Source organism: Poecilia reticulata, chromosome 16, assembly GCF_904066995.2.
Source record: "Poecilia reticulata chromosome 16, P_reticulata-male-v2, whole genome shotgun sequence".
NCBI classification, from domain to species: domain Eukaryota; kingdom Metazoa; phylum Chordata; class Actinopteri; order Cyprinodontiformes; family Poeciliidae; genus Poecilia; species Poecilia reticulata.
The window spans coordinates 22,605,464-22,622,494 of record NC_088845.1 but is presented as its reverse complement, the minus strand read 5'-3'; the positions used below and the strand labels follow the sequence as shown (position 1 = coordinate 22,622,494).

The following is a 17,031-nucleotide window of genomic DNA, read 5'->3' as shown; positions in this document are numbered from 1 at the left end:
TCAGCAGCTCTCATTACCACACACACTGCTGAGGACATGAGAGAGCTTAGCGCGTGACCGGCGAAGCCATCTCTGTTTATCTGCATGCAAACAACAACACCTCAGAGACCAACAGACGCACAACAAACATCAACGGCCGCAGAACGAGAGGCTCCCGGATGAACACCGAGACACTGATATGCATGAAACACTTGTGCACTTGGGCATCTGCATACTGTCGAGGCTGCAAGTGGGTTATCAACCAAGCCCGGCTGAAAAGACGCCTAAATGGTCCCCGAGGATTAACGTAATGTGCAAGAAGATTTAAGGGATTGAGGATTTAATTTTTGGCTGGTAGGCAGGTCTGATAGGTTGCTTTGTGGCTACTTACAGTGCTTTACAAATGTATTCCTATGCCTTGAACCAGTTTTAGGTTTTCTCATGTTAGATCAACAGCCTTTAAGATATTTTCTCAGGATTTTAAGTTATAGAACAAGACAGACTAACAACCATTGGCCTGCTCGTTGTAAAATAGCCCAAGGTCAGTCAGATTAGATAGGAAGTATCTGTGAAAATCAGTTGTCAAGTCTTGCAATAGATACTAAAATACATTTTGATCTGGACTTTGACTAGGCCATTTGAACACATAAAGAAAGGTCAAATTTTGATCTCATCTGACAAGAACACCTTCTTCCACATCTTTGCTGTGTACCCTAAATGGGTTATGGCAAAGTTTCAGTAATGGCATTCTCTGGCCATTCTTCCATAAAGGCCAGATTACAACTGATAGCTGCCATATCAACAGAGTTATGGAACTGGTAACTTGTTGCTACTAAGTTTCCATGGGCCTCTTGGCTTCTTCTCTATATAAGACTATTGATAATTAGCCTAGTGTTTGTTGATATCCAAGTATGAAGTTCAAGCCTGTAACAGATATCTGCAAGCTAACACTACTTGCCAGCCAAACCGTGTAGGATGACTGATTAATATATTATTAAAAGCATGATTCATACTTACTCAGCTCATTTCTCAGCTAAAAATAAAGCCTCGACCACAAAAGCTGAGAAGGAATCGGTTAGTGCATATCACTTAGGTTTCCATGGTCGGTCCTTATACGAGAATGTGGTTTTAAGGTGGGATGCTGGGAACACTGCCACAGGCTGTATTCAAAACACTCTAAGTGGTTGCAGAGCAAGTGTGTGTATATATGTGTATATATGTGTGTGGCATTATTTTCATCCTTGCCAGTGTCTCTCTCATACACACACACATACACACACACCCACACTTGACTATGTTTGCCTCAGAATCTAATTTTACTAACCAAGGACACTTAAAAGTAGCTTGAGTTCGACCTTGGTTTCAGCACTGGCAACACAGCACAGCATAAAATACCTAAGAGATGATGCATATTGATAAGATGTATAATAATTAGAACAGGGCAAAACATGGCCTTAGTAAGCCACCCAACAGACATGACCAAAACATATTTTCTGTACTATTATGTTGTCTGTACAAGCATTAACTTAAACCTGAAATGAGGATTTTTTTTTTTTTTTTACCTTACACAAATGGGACAATTTAGTTTAAGTGATGGATGACGGCTGGCAGAAACAACAAGCTAGCTGCTGTGTGTGGTGCTGTGTTTTACAGTAAATTGGCCATGTATCCACCTGAGTCCACACACCAAGATGCATCCAACTTGGAAATGCATAACTACGTTATTAGGGCAACATATTCCACCTATTTCTGGTCGCTCAGCTTATGCCTCACTATGGAGTGGAAAATCATGTCAAAGCAGATGTCCTCATGTCAAATTATAGAAGGCTATCTATCTAAGGTGTTAACTGCCTGCAGGAAATCTAAAGTTTAACATTCATCATTTATATGGGTCACTGATACACAGCTACTTACTTTACTACCTATACTTGATATTTCTACCTACAAATTTTATTTTGAACTAAGGAGTCACTGTTCCATTAGGCTCTTCAACATCATGTAGTATGTTATCCCCAAAATGATTATGATAGCAGATATAACTTATAAGTCAATTATATATGCTTAATGCTAAGAGTGCACCAATTGCAATTTTCTGTCTGATCGCCAATTACTGATCTTTTAAAAAGCCTGACCTGCCGATTCCAATTGTGATTGATACCAATTTTTTTTTTTTTTTGTCTGAAATGTCACTAAATAATATAGCAAGATAGTCGATGAGTTGGTAACAGTGGGGTGATCATTGTTGTTAAACATGCAGACGTGATCTGGTGGGTGGGACTATCAGTCAAACCTCTCTCACGAGAGAGCAGTGAGGTAGATAAGACAACTAACAGAGAGGAAGTTTATCCTATCTGCTTGCATCCAACATCTCACAATCACATTGTTTGGATCAGGATCAATAATTAATGATCATAGGTGAGGGTCAAGTTGGAAGTTAACCAGTACACTTATAGAGTTATTTGTTTCACAAGAAACAAATAACTCTAGCAAATAACTCATTCTTGTTTATAGGTTGGTATTGTTATACAAGTGAACATCTAAAACTTTTTTATGAACATCACTTCAAGGAAAGAGTGAAAAAACCAAGCACACAAATCCTTGCCCATCTGACACACTGTAAGTCAGATTGCTCTCGGACACCGTCTACATTTTAAACACTATTATCTCGAATGCAGCAAAAGTGTGCAAGATGGCACAGACATGTAAAAAACACCAGCTGCACTTGATTCCTACTTCAGGTCCAGGTAGGGCTGCCTCTCAAGGATCAAACTGGGTCTCTTGGGACGGTTCAGGTGGTTCAGTCAGTTTATAGCCAGGTCTCTGCACAAACGGCTGTTTGATCCGCCTGGAGGTTTATGAGGCAGCCAGGCAGTGATGTCACTTTGCTGACAGGAAGTGAATGTGTGGATGGCACCAAGCTCTGGATCGTAACAGAATAATCAAATTGCTGATGCAACAGAACAAACTGTCTAAATAAACCTGATGGGCTGGGCTAACTTTTGCCATTTGAGAGACAGCATGGACTCTTCCACAAACTTCAGGTGAAGTTTACATAAAATAGATGGAATATGTGATGCGGACAAAAGAAAAACATTTAATACAGCCATACTCGGGGAACTAGACAAGAACCAGAAATGGGACTGAAGAGTGTGCTTTTTTTTTTTTTGCCCTTCACTATCAAGGGCTCAATCCATCCAACTGGAGCTCATGGTACCAGTGAGGACTAATTCACATGAACCCACAAGAATTTAACACGTTCAAAGATAATTATTCTAAGCTTAATTTAAGTTATTTGGGAACGTGGTTCCTTTGTCTTACGATTATTTATTAAGTGAAGACAGCTAAAAAAAAAAGTCACAATTAAAGCAAAGAATCCCAAGTGTAACTTTTATGCCACTGGAATCAAAGCTTGGGCTCTGTTCGCACAATCAATTATTGTTTTTGATTAAAACTGTAGTCATTCTTATCCCCTCATGAAATAATTAATTGCTACATTTATTTGATGTTTTTTGATTTGATGTTAATTAATTATCAGAAATGCTGTCAGAGTATACTTAGAACATCGAAGGAATACCGTTATTTTTATTTTTTTCACACATCAGCATGCTTTAATCAGATCTTCATTTGAAAAAAAATGTAATATACTTTGCAGTTGTGGCTCTTATACTTTGGCTGCGCTAGGCTGTGTTGGGACTGAGAGCTGAGACAGGTTAGAGAAACATTACTTTCCAGCTGTCTCAGGAATTTTCTCCCGGGGAGCGAGGAAAGGTGACACAAATTTACAGAGGATTTTTTAAAGAAGGATCGAAAAAGGATAAAGCCTGCACCTGTCTTGTCACTTCGCCTTCTCTCCCTGAATTATTCATAACGTGGAAGAATAAACAGCCCTACTTTGCAATGTAAGCATTTTTAAGAATAAAACCCAAAAGTTGTAAAGGTAACCTTTAACTCTGGCGCAGGCTTAAGTGACTTCACAAACTCAAAACAAAGCAGCTGTCTTCACACTCCGGAAACCTTGATGTGTCTGCGCGCCGAAGCAATGTACGTTTTAGTTAGGAACATCACTAAAGCATGCATGGAGAGAAGAGCACTGACGCAATCAGGCCTCATGCTCTCCTACAACAGACTGGGATTCAATATTTCAATCTGCATGAGATTTTATATTTTCAAGACAAATTGCTCTCTTTGATTGATCGTTACATAATAGTTATAATCCTAACCCTAAACACCAAGTGAAGAAAAACTAACTAAGCTTAAAAGTGCACAATAAATTATGTTTTTCTAACATGGTGCTCAGTTTGCCATACATTTGGATCTTGCGTCACTGAACCTGGCATCTCACTATCTTTGTTACCAATATGCTTTTGTGTCTGGAATAATATTGTGAACTATTATTTTCCCATAATCTACACAATAATGACAGCATCTCCCTAGTTGCATAAATCTAATACGGCTCTGGGTATTACATATATAATTTCTTTTGGGGCCAACAACACAGTGCTTGACTGAAACTGTCTACTTCACCCAGACACATCATGAACCTTGTTTACTTTTCAGGAGAAGAAAATGTCATTAAAAAAGAATTGTGTCGCATATAAACGCTGACAACACAATTATTTGCTCAATCTTAATGCCATTTTTACACCACCATCCATTACAGCATTAGGGTGCAGCTTTAATGATATCGCCCTACACTACTTGGACTTCAGAAAGTCAGCCAGTGTTCAGCTGTTAATAACACCCCTGCATGTTTGTACCCCAAAATCACTGCCTAATAATCTCTTAACCGGCAGACAGCAACAGATTTGTCTGTGATAAAAATCCCCGTTCTTGCATGCGTGTCTGTGTAGCTAACAGGCGAGCATGTTGTCATGTGTTTGTGTGTCTTTTTGTGTATCCATGCCGGTTTCCCTGATGTATGCCTTGTCTGCGTGTGTTTATGTGTGAAGCAGATTTAGTTGTGATAAAACCCTGGTCTTTGGAGGGATTACGAGTCCATCCCCAGACAGCAGCATGCTGAGCATTTATGGCGGTAATAAGTTGATCTGTAAGGGACAGATAGGCAACTGGCTAAAGCTGTTATTGGAAACTGTGTCCCTGCATCTATACCTGGGACAGGATGAAAGCTGAGTAAAAGGCAGTATTGTCAGAAGCATCTTAGACACGCTGCATCATGCGTCAGCTGAATGTCATCCCATGCATTTTGATCTGGCTCGCACCTTTGTGCTTTTCCCTCCACTGATTTGTCATGCACTTATAAGCAATTTGGTTTTGCTCGCAATGGATACCAAGTGGGCAAATGTTCCGCAGTTGTTAGAATATGAGCATATATTAAGCTGAACATAAAATAATTAAGCAGCCTCCAAACTCAGCTTCCGAGATCCGAAAGCTAAATTTTCTGTTCGTTTTTTGAGGATTTCTATTTAAAAGGTCATAAAAGTGTGTTTCACTTTGTGATCTTGTACACTCCTTTCTCGCACCCCCTGCCTGCTCCCTCCAGTGAAGGCACTGGGTATGTAAAACTAGGGCAGGAATTCTCCAAAAGGTCACATGTTTGCAGATTCAGCCTGGGCAGTTTTCATTTCAAAGCTGTAAAATACATCTGTACGGTTATTATTTTCCAATATTACCTCGTGGCATTCCTGAGCTCATAGCATCAAATGTACCAATCTGAGAAAAGCCCTCCGGTTATCTGTCTTCTGTATGTCTCAAACTGGAAAATAAAATGACTTCTCCACTCGTGACTGCCTTTCTCACCACAGTCCTGGAGAGAGAATTCCTGTAAATGGAAGAGAGGTTGATATAAAGTGCAGCATAAAGCCTAATATCTGCTTGATTTGTCTTTCTTGTGACTCTATTTTTTTGCTCTCAATCTACATCTTTATATTTTCCTTTTCCTCTATGTCTCTCTTTTGTTCATACTTGCCTCGCCTCCTTCAAATTCTCAGACGTTTGTGACATAATAATGAAATAATTCATTCCCGTCCCTTAGCGCTGGTGAGTATTAGCATTCCAGCAGAGAGCGTTAACTTATCTCATGGCTTCAGGCGTTGAATGGTAAAACTAAGCTTTGATAGTTTGCAACAGGATGACCACAAAACGCCTTCAGCTCAGAGAATTAGGACTGTCATCATGATTAGTAATGGTGGGTCTAATGTTTTACTGCACTGTAATTCACTGTACTGTAGACACAGTGCAGTGTCCTGTATGACTCATTTTCGGGCACAAAAGGACGATCAACCTAAATTCAGCTGCAGGGAAAAATTAAATGAGATTATTACTGCTCCAGGTTTCAACAACTTGCTAATCTTAACTGTAGTCTTTCTTTCTTTTTTTGTCTCTAAAGCTTCATACTGCCTGACCAAATCTGTTTGGGCAGGTGGTATGTTTTAAAGCTCCAACTCAAAATCCATTTGGCCATTTGTCAGCACTTGAATCAGAGCATCAAACATTACCTACCAGACAGGAAGGAAAGAAAGGAATAATTCAATAAGCATAATGTAACGCTAAGGAAATGCTGGATGTCTAAACACTGAGATAAACTGGACCTCAGCTAGAATTTGTAATTTTATTGCTTTTTAAACAGTAAATGACATCCACTTTGCACATAAACGCTAGAGCATTCCTGTGTGGTTGCATGCTGCAGCAGCCATAAGATGCACACAGTGAGTGGTAAAAATAAACCCGATAGCTTTCTGGAGGGTCGCCACAGGACGTCTGTGAGAATTAGGCTCAAAGTAGAGATTAGTTACTGCAGTTTTGATGTTGTATTTTTTTCTTGTTCAATAAACTTTGCATATCATCAGTGTAGCAGGCATACTTTTTGAGAATCAAACTAATGACTGCATAATAATGAACATTGCAATCCCATGCCGTAATGTAGAGTTACCTTTATTTTGGTTATAGGCATAGAAGTCATGAGGTTCTGTGATGTTTGATACACAGTGCAGCTAGAGATGAGACATATTATCCAGTAAAATGATACAAAGTCTTCAAAAACTACTTTGATTTGATGCTTCGTTTGAGTCACATGGCAGCAAATTTGACAATCATTTCATAGTCGCTATGTGAGAACGCAGTGTCATTCTGTTTATGTTCAATTCAACGGTGGAAGACATTATACATGTAAGGATGAAAAAAAGACCCAAAATGCCAGAAATCTGAGTAGTTATGTAAAACAATATTTCACTAATAATAGTGAAATACATTTAAGCTCACATTCCACTGGATATGAGATGTGGATTTGAGGTTGGCACACTGCCTTTATGTTTGAGACTTTTTGTTTTGTTGCCCTGTTGTTTTGACAGTCAGGCCGACAGACGCTTAGTTGGAAAGGGCTCCACCTCGTTTAAAATGTTTGCATAGCATCATTTAGATACTTGTAGAAAAGAGAAACGTAACAGAGTGACAAGATAAGAACTAGATGTTCTGTGAAAAGATTGTGACTTGCTATCCATTGAGCGCTAATGAGGCGTTAGTAGCAGTTCCTATCAAAAATTGGCATGTTTAGCTTTTCTTAAATGATTGCTAAGATTGTTTTTATTCTCATGAACAAAGCATGGCTTGACTAGCAAATGTATTTTTGATTTTGGAAAGTCCATTAACCATGAACATAATCAAACTAACAGAGCTACATGCAGATGCAGTGTCACAAATCATTATAAACAAACTAAAGTAGCCTACATCTGTAAGTTAGATCTGTACCTGATCTGGATCTGTAATAATGCATACCACAGATGAAACTGCCTGGAGGCTATGAGTAATTTTAAGCATAGATTTATTTTTACTACTCTTTGAGAATAAATTAGTTCCAAGTTTCATTTCTAATTTGACCTTTATTTGAACAGAATAAACTTTGTTCAGAAAATAAATTATCATTTTCAAGAGAGATCAGTTCCAGCGTCATGGAATAACAAATTGGGAAACATCTACATTTCTGCTTGAAATATCTATGAGGAGCTCACCTAACTTCAATAACATCAATTATTAACATCATTAACATCATTTTTAGATTTCAAAAGTTTAACTAGAAGTTTAGTGTTAAAGACAGGCATGTTGAACAAGCTAGTAATTATTGCGTACATAAAATTTTTATTTTAAAGACATTAATAAGTAAATCTCTGACACTTTCTATTTCTCATTAATGTAACATTTAGCAAACAGACAAACATAAAGCAAGAGAAGCTTGATCTGATTTAACTTCAGACAGTGAGAAAGGTGTATGTAACTTCTGGTTTCATAAGTAGGTCAGTATAGATAATGCACAATGCAGCTACTTACATGCATAATAAAACTAGGCAAAGCTCTAACAGTTTATTTGAATGCAATGCTTCACTGAAACTGATCTGACTTGTGAATGTACATTCCAGTTAATGAGAGGAATATTTCATATATATATATATATAATTTTTTTTTTCAATGGCATACACAAATTAGTTCATTTCATATATATATAAAATATGTGTGTGTGTGTCAATAACAACCCTCCACAGATATTTGGTCTGCTTTAGGAATCTTAACGACAGGTGTACAGCCATTCCCTCCCCGATGCACTGATTCCAACATTGGGCCAGTGTGGTAATTAAGAACATACTCTCTACATACTGGTACAACCAGTATCTACAAGTTTTATGCTAGCCAAGAATGCAAACCCTATCAAGTGAAAAATTAGGTGTGAATGTGCAGCCTTCAATGGCATACACAAATGAGTTCATTTCAGCTCACATAAAGCAGATGGAGCATGACAAATGTTAGGAAAGCTGCGCTTTATGTCATGAAAGCATTACTGATAAGCAGTGTAATTAGAATGCACACACAGGAACTTGTATACAGTTAGAGACACTATGTTGTAGCAAGTTCAGTACTGAGGCTTTAATCATAATCAGGTATCCTAAAATGTATTTTTTTTCTTCTTTTTTTGCTTTTTGGCTTTGTTCTTTGTTTTCTGCAGGAGGTTTATCATCTTGTAAATGGAGAGCAAAAGAAATGCAGATTTTAATTTGAGAGAAGACAGCTTCATCTGTGGAAAACTGGATTACTTACACTCCACATCAGAGTCAAATCTAAAATAATTAACCTTAATTAAATAATTAGTTTAGATACACATACAATTATTCATTTAAAAAAATGGAAGATGTCAAATAAGCACAGCTTCTTAAAGGCAGTATTTTGTTCCGTTCCAGAAAGCTTCAACACACTTCCCAAAATGTCAGATGCTTCTATGTGCGCTTTTATTTTCAGTCACAAAAATCTTATTTATAGGTTTTGGCATAAAGTCCTCCCGACTGACTGAAAATATTTTTGGAATGCAGAGTGAACGTATGGCAGCTGCAGGTTAGTAGCTTACCAAACATTCCATCAATGCAGTCCTTTGCAATTGCAATAATGCACACATTGGTGTTACAATGACAACTCCAATTCCTTACATTATAGCTCAAGAAAACATGGACCGACACTCAGACAAAAACAAGGACGTAGGGTTCTCAAAGACCCATCTTAAAACACCAGTGGTGATGAGTACATTGTTGACCACAAGAGTCAAGGTAGATGAAATAAAAGGTTCCTTTGGTTCAAGGTTTTATACTTATTCAGACCTGGGAAGAGCTGAGAGCACATTACATACACTTTCACACTTTTCAAGAATGTCTCAGCGGAGTGAAAACATTTCAAATCACCTTCATGCCAAAAGACAAAAATCAAGCCAAATAACAGATGGAGACATTACACTTCTCTGACTATGTTTGAGCCTGTGTTGTCATCTAATGAACATCATGACTCATGTGGACTCTCCGTCTTCCACTGACCTGAAACTGTCTCACCTGTGGGTCACAGAGTTGACTGACCTGGTTTTTCTCTAATTCAATCATTTCCAGCCTATTACCTGTTCTGTGGCTCAAGAGAAGCGGGATGCAGGTCAATGTCACACTGCAGGTCATAACACTTGCTGTTTAATAGAGTACATAATTAGATTGTAAAGCAACAATGGAAATGTATACGTATACATCAGTTAATAACTTTAAAATAGTAGTGGAAGCCAAAAATATCCACTTACATGAAAATGTCATATGAAGACGTCTGTTCTGTAAAGGCCTTGAAGGTTTTGTTAGAGAACATTTCTGTACTTCAGGGAAGTATGACTCATCTGCAAACCTACCATGACATGACCATTCACATGAGCTTACAGGTCAATCAACACGAGCATTAAAAACACAAGCAGCTAAGAGAGATTCGCTGGAACATTGGAGAAGCTGAAGAGATCCAACGTTCTGGGGGTAATTATTACTCAATGTGTGGGAGAAGGCGCTCCACCGAGAAAGACCCAACATGGAGTCTTTGACCAACATGCAAATCTCTATGTGACGTAGAAAACTAACCCTGGACCTCAACCTGAACACATGGTAAAACATGATCATGCAGTGGGGAAGCTTTTCTTAGCCGGGACAAGAAAGATGGTCAGGGTTTATGAGAAGATGGATGAGTTGATTACAAGGTAATACTGGAAGAAAAAATGTTAAACTCAACAAAAGACTGTTGCTTCCACTTCAAAATCATCTCTAATGTGTTGGCTTAAAACAAAATCCTGATAAAATACATTGAAGTGTGTGGTTCTAAAGTGAAATATTTGAAATGATTCAAGTGGTACTGATGTTTTCGTGAGGCGCTGTAATAATCCAACTCAGACTAAAACCCACTGTAAACCAACACTCTCCATGGATGCTATACACACGATGAACACAAAACCTCTGTGTTGTCTGGGTGACCGTTTGCTCATTCACATTCATTCGTGTGTGTGTGTAGTTTACTTCTAATTAAATCCAGGTAAATAAAATGTCCTCCCTACTAACTCATTTCTGAACTATTTACATCTGAGCCCTTCGCCACAGGCCGTGCTCCAGTTGTATCTGTGCCTCGGCGCTGCAGAGTAATGCATGGTGAAAATGTGATGCTGCAGGACCATGTGGGCTGTCACGCAGGAGTAGCTGGTTTGGGGGGGCTGGGGGGCGGAGCTCGGATGATGACGAAAACGGTTGTAAGTTGTAATTGGCTCCCAATGACATCATTGATAAAGCCCTCCACAGAGGGAGCGAGAGAAAGGGCTGAATCCCACACTCCCACTCGGATGAAGTCATGCATCTTTAGAGGGCTGCTTGGATCCACAGCACAAACAATTGTGATGCAGACATGTAACGCAAGATTATGAAATGCCTTTGCCCTCATGCTCCCCCTTATGAAACTGAACCGCCGGATGTCACATGAAGTAGGCAAGGCCAGAATGAGATTTTCAATTTTGAGTAAAACTATCCTGGTTTCATTGTGTTATTATAGGGGTTCAAAACAAAAATGTCAAACATCGCCAAACTTCTGCTTTTAGATGAGAAAAAGTAAGAAATATTCCAACTGCTGTTGAAATAGTATAACTTATCACAGCTATGGTCATCTCATCTTTAACCATTTTTATTTTGTAATTTTGCTTCTGCTACATAAAATTAAGAAAAAGTCAATAGTTGCTCCCAAGTGTTTATAGTGCATAATGTAGCTTTCTAAAATGTGAAACTTTATAGTCACATACGCACAAGAAGCTGATATGAGTGAGGTTTGATACTCTGGTCGTTATCTTAATAAATGCGATGTCTCCGATTTTACGTTATGAGTGTTGGTGGTTTCCCGACTGTAAATATTTTTGAAAGAGTCAAATTTGTCTTTCTTGTAAGCGTTGTAAAAGCACAGATGGCTTCATTCTGGCAGCTGACCAGTAGGGCACAGCAACAGGTAGGAGAGGGGCAGTACTGTGTTAATCTTTGCCTCTAGGAGTTAGAACAAATTGCAGGTCACTCCAGCGCTTTCTCTGACATCTTGTAAATAGAACTTTAAATCAATGGAACAGGAACATTTTGCCTCCAAATTCTTGAGAGTTGATCCACCGCTAATACAGCACATTTGGAAATTTAACCATTAAAAAAATTTAACACAGTTGTCTAAATTCAGCTGAGTCAGCTGAATTTAGACAACAAAATAAGAAACCATGACTTCTGGTTATTCTTTTTATTTTACTTCAAATTTTAGAGAAGGTATGGGTTGCTGGCAGCATTAAAGGTTGAAAACATTACATTTTCACAATCATAAAAATGTTGTCACGTTGTCAATGCAACGCAAAAGTCTTTTTCATGAGAAAGTGACCAGAGCTATCTCGGGTAGCATAATGGATAAAATGAAGGAGCCCTGCCCCTCCCCCATCTGTTTCTGAACACTGCTTGGCAGTTAGCTGAAAAAGGCTGCTACAGGTTCCACCTAACTTACAAAAAATAACCAAATTTGGTGATGTTGGGTAATATTATTTCTGTTTGATTAAAGCACAGACAGTCTGAATTTGTGTGGCCCCTGGAACACAATTTAAGATGGTAAAACTTTTATGAATATGCAGTCGTCGAGCCTCACGGAGGATGTCTGCTTAGCAGCTGATTGTGGGTTGACTGCTGGAGCAGACAGCCTGACTAATCAAATAATATAAGCTTATTATACCTATGCTAATATATAAGAAATAAAATTTCCCTAAGCTGATATATAATAACAATGAATACATGTAATATAAAAAGTCTATTTATTTATTTTACCTGTAGTAATGAATATGGTATTTTGCAGCAGAATGAATATTTCTGGATTAAAATTTATGTCAATACTGTAATACCGTAAAATCCTTTTGCTGAACCTGGTTCATTCTATCAGAGCCTAATTCTGCTCCATGCCTTCCTTCGTCTGCCATTTCAAGGAAAATAAAGGAGAAAAAATAAGCCCTAGGTTTGTTTTGGCAGTTTGCCTTAATTGCTTCAGTGGTTCTTGTTTCTAGATAGAATAACTATGGTGGACAAGCTGTTGACAAGATAATGGTGCATTTGTAATCTGTAAATTACAATGTGTGAGATGACAATTTCTTTACCACGGCCTGATTCTTGAACAGTATCTGAATGGTAATTTTTATTTTCATCCTCAGCAATATAAATACAAGGCAACTTTTCATTACCTATCTATTGTGTGTTTGTTTGGTTGACACAAGAGAGGAAACAAGCAGCTGGACAACTGCCAGAACCCAGTCAAAAGTAATATCACCTACCCGTGCCGAGGGCCGAGGAGGATCAGAAGCACAATATCCTGCTATCCCAGAGACTCTGGCTCAAGATGTGTCTTGCGGAGAGATTTACCATGAATTCGGATAATCCTTAAAGTGTCTCCATGAGTTTTGGATTTCACGTGTGCTCTAAAATGCAATCCAACTGGCACCGCTGTTGCAAAAGTTTAAATCCAACCTGAGATAAGTCTTTACCTTCTCCCCAAAAAGAACCTGCACAGTCTCTTAATCCTCCTCTCCGTCTTAAAGCGTCGTCTGATAAGTGATCCTGTACCATCTTCGTGTTGTTTCAGCATATTGCTTTTGCCATTTTCTTGACCTTCCACAGGAGACACCTTGCTTGATAATCTGTTGAAATTCCACCTAAGGGCAAAGAGAAATCAAGAAACAGATTAAGCATACTGTAGCTACTAAATCAAAGTTTTGCTCTGTAAACTGTAAAGTATTTTTTGTTAAAGAGTAGCCCACTGTCAAGAATTATCCAATAACTATTACAGTTTTTTTTTACACAAAATTTAATGTTAAACTGGAGAGACATCAGTCCCGTAAAACAGTAAGATGGTTTTGCTGTAAATTAAACTGTAATTTACAAATGTACTGTGTTTCATGTTGTATTTCTATTTTAAATTCCAGTTTTTACTTTTTTTTTTTTCTAGCTCGTGGAAAAAAAATAAGGCTGACAAACAAAAACAATAGTAGCCTATTTAATTTCAATATGGAGCGCTGGCTCTTTTTACCTCATTTAGATATGAACATTGAAATTAAAAGTTGTTTATCTTAAGAGTTATTTTCAAGAATACATTTTAAATCTACAGTAATGTGACATATAGTATATAACTTCCGAGAATATTGTGTAAGGAAATCCCTAGCTTTAAAGTTATACTGTTTTTTTTTTTCAACAGCAAACAACTGTTTTATATACTATCAAAACAACAGAAATGATTGATTAAAGTTAACAAAGACGTTTTTTTAATCACATTACTAAAGCCGAACAAAGAACTTCAGTAAGTTGGGTCAAACTTATTCAAAAGTCCTCTGGTTAAATCAGTTTTTATTCTTCATTACACATTAATAGTTAATATCAGACAGTTTAAAAGTACAACACCGATGAATGTACCACTTCGAAAAGCTTGGGCAAACTATATTTAAATACTGGGTTTCTTTTTGTTTGTTTGTTTGTTTGTTTGTTTGAGTGTGTTTTGTGTTGTGTGTACAAAGCCTCATTAAATGCTGCTGTGTTTTGGTCCTGACAAGTAAAACTCCAGTGGGTGAGTATCATTTTTAAGATGCAAAGTAATTTGTTTATTCTTAAATAACCTAAACTGAAATATCAATATTAACAAAAAATGTCCTATGAAGTGAGGGAAATCAAATGGGACATTTCCAAGTGGATTTGCGCTCTTTTCAGTCGCTCTTCTTTGTATGAGGCTGAGAACAAAGGAACCTTTACAGTAACAAAGACGCGCTGCAGCGACTTATACCTGTTGATCTGTTTTCAACGCACCCCAGCAACTTTCTTAAGGTTTCTACGAACGCATTTATTTTTCTTTTCGTCTGGCAACATCGTTCTTGCCCTTCAAATACAGCATTAGAAAAGTTTGATTGTGACTCACTGGCTTGTTTCTTGCAGACTTTGCACCTGATTGCATAGTGGAGAATTTCCTCAGTGCAGCGCCAACTTCTCAAAAACAAAAACGCAACTTATGAAAAATAAAATAACATAAAATCTCTGTACACGAGACTACATTGAGCTATTTACATGAAGTAATCCAGTCACTTTTTTGTTTTTCCTGCGTGCGTGCGTAAAGCGTCCTTCCCTTGCAAACTTCTGACAGGCTTTGTTTTGCGTGTCGCAACATCCCCGGGAGACAAAAACACGGCACCAGCACTTACTCCATCTCACATCCATTAAAATCCCAGACATAACACTTTGAGAAGCAGAACAAGTTTGCTATAAGTGAGCGTTATGAAGATGCGTCTTTGAGCATCCCCTCAAGTTCTCTCCTCAAAGACAAAGGAAAAGGGGACCGCTCCTCTCGCGCTCTCTCTCTCTTGCCTTGATTTCTCTATGTCTCTCGTCCTCTCCCTCCTGCTTTGTGCTCAAGTTTTGAGCGCTGACGCACCAAGTACAGCCGCAACTTTTCACTGGAAACACACTCAAACCAAGCCACTCCAGAGACGGGGCAAGCGAATGCAGCATCCCGGTCGGAGGCAACTCACCTGGGCTGGTTTGCTGTGCGCGCGTTCCCGTGCGTCCGTGGAAAAAGTTTGAGAGGGGCACATCAAGCTCTGTGTTGTGGAGTCCCCCCTTTGTCTACACGTGTGATAGATGGATGGGTCTCCGCTTGGCCGCGCCTAGTTCACTTCGCTCTCCACGGAGTCCCGCCCTCTCAAAGTCAAACAACTATGCGCACAAACAATATCGGACAGAGGAATCCCCTGATTGTTTGAGAATATAATTTGGATGCATTTTGGATGTGGTTATTTTTCTCTTTCACGTAAACAAATTTGGTGTGATTGGCTCCTGTTCTTTCATTTGACTGAAAAGCCGCACTAAGTTAACTTTAAAGCTGCTCAGTTCTACTTGTCTACCTTGACTCCTCTGACCAGGGTTGAGAATAAAAGGCGAGGAGGGCTGGCTGACAAGAACTTCCCTGATTGCGCCAGCAGGAGACTGCCATTGTGTCTGGACAGCAGCAATGAAACAAAGAAAAAGACAAAAGGCTGCCGCTATCCTGTGCTGCATGAAGTAGTATCAAAATAAAAATGTATAATTACCTATAATACTCCTGAAGACATAAACGGGCAGGTAAATTAATGTGTGTAAAAGATGAATAAAAGTGAGAAACTATTATGTTCAAAGTATCAGGAGGTGAAGAAGACATTTTTCTTTCTTTCTTTTTTTATTTACTTATAAGCTCACGGATCACTTGACCCGTGGCAATTTAACTAATTGGACATTAGTCCAATGGACAACTGGCTATTTGTCCAATTGCCAGTAATGAAAAAATAAATAAATCAGCCAATCACATAACAACTCCATTGGGCATGATAAAGATGGCTTGTTGAGGTAAAAAGCGATCTTCAAAATAGAGAAGATTTAGATTCACTTTAAATGTCGCATGGTTGTTGACAGACTGTTTTGCGCATTTTCTAAAGCTGCTGAAATATCTTGCTCATGTGAGAGGTCAGAGAAATATAGTTAGATGTGTTAGGATGGCAAACAGTAGCTCGGTGACCACAAGTACAACCAAGGTATGCCAAATGCGTCTCTGATGATACAAATCATTGGCAGCAGATAGACTAGAGCAGCAGAACAATACACAGGATACAGCCCTATCAGCCATGAATGGAAAACTGAGGCCACAGTTCTCAACATTGGACAATAACAGATGGGGAAAAAACATTGCCTGGTCCAATGAATGCCAATTTAAGTTGCTACATTCAGGTAGAGTGAGATTCTGGCATGAAGAACACAAAAACCTTGTATCTACGGCTCTGACTGCTGCTGGTGGCATAATGGTACCGGAAATATTTTCTTTGCACACTTTGCGTCCCTTAATACCAACAAAGCATTGTTGTCAGCACCACAGCCTACCTGGGTATTATTGCAAACCATTTCTATCCCTTCATTATTACATTGTACCCATCTTGATGCCTACTTCCAGCAGGGTAATGCACAATATCACAGAGCTCAAACCATCTCAAACTGATTTGTCGAACATGAGAATGAAAAACCAATTCCAATGGCTCCCACAGTCACCACATCTCAGTCTAATAGAACATCTTTGGCTTGTGGCAGGAAAGGAGATTGGCATCACGGATATGCAGCCAAGAAATCTGAAGCGACTATGTGATGTCATCATTTCAATGTGGACAAAATTTTCTAGGGAACCATGTTCCTTCCACTTCACAGTGATGGACAGTTT

At 38.6% G+C, this 17,031-nt stretch overlaps 1 long non-coding RNA gene across 3 annotated transcripts in view; it reads right to left on the bottom strand.

Annotated features, from left to right (window-relative positions):
* Positions 1-15,541, bottom strand: part of LOC103478381 (uncharacterized) — a 117,098-nt gene extending 101,557 nt beyond the window's left edge. Inside the window, exons 1-2 of one of the 3 annotated variants that reach the window (XR_014091491.1) lie at positions 15,323-15,541; positions 13,298-13,465 (exon numbers count right to left, since the gene is read on the bottom strand). This is a non-coding gene — a long non-coding RNA (uncharacterized LOC103478381). Of the gene's footprint in view, positions 1-13,087; positions 13,466-14,715; positions 15,286-15,322 lie in introns of those variants that run through there. The other 2 variants (XR_014091490.1, XR_001777394.2) reach the window with 2 other exon arrangements.
* Positions 15,542-17,031: the final 1,490 nt, after the last annotated feature.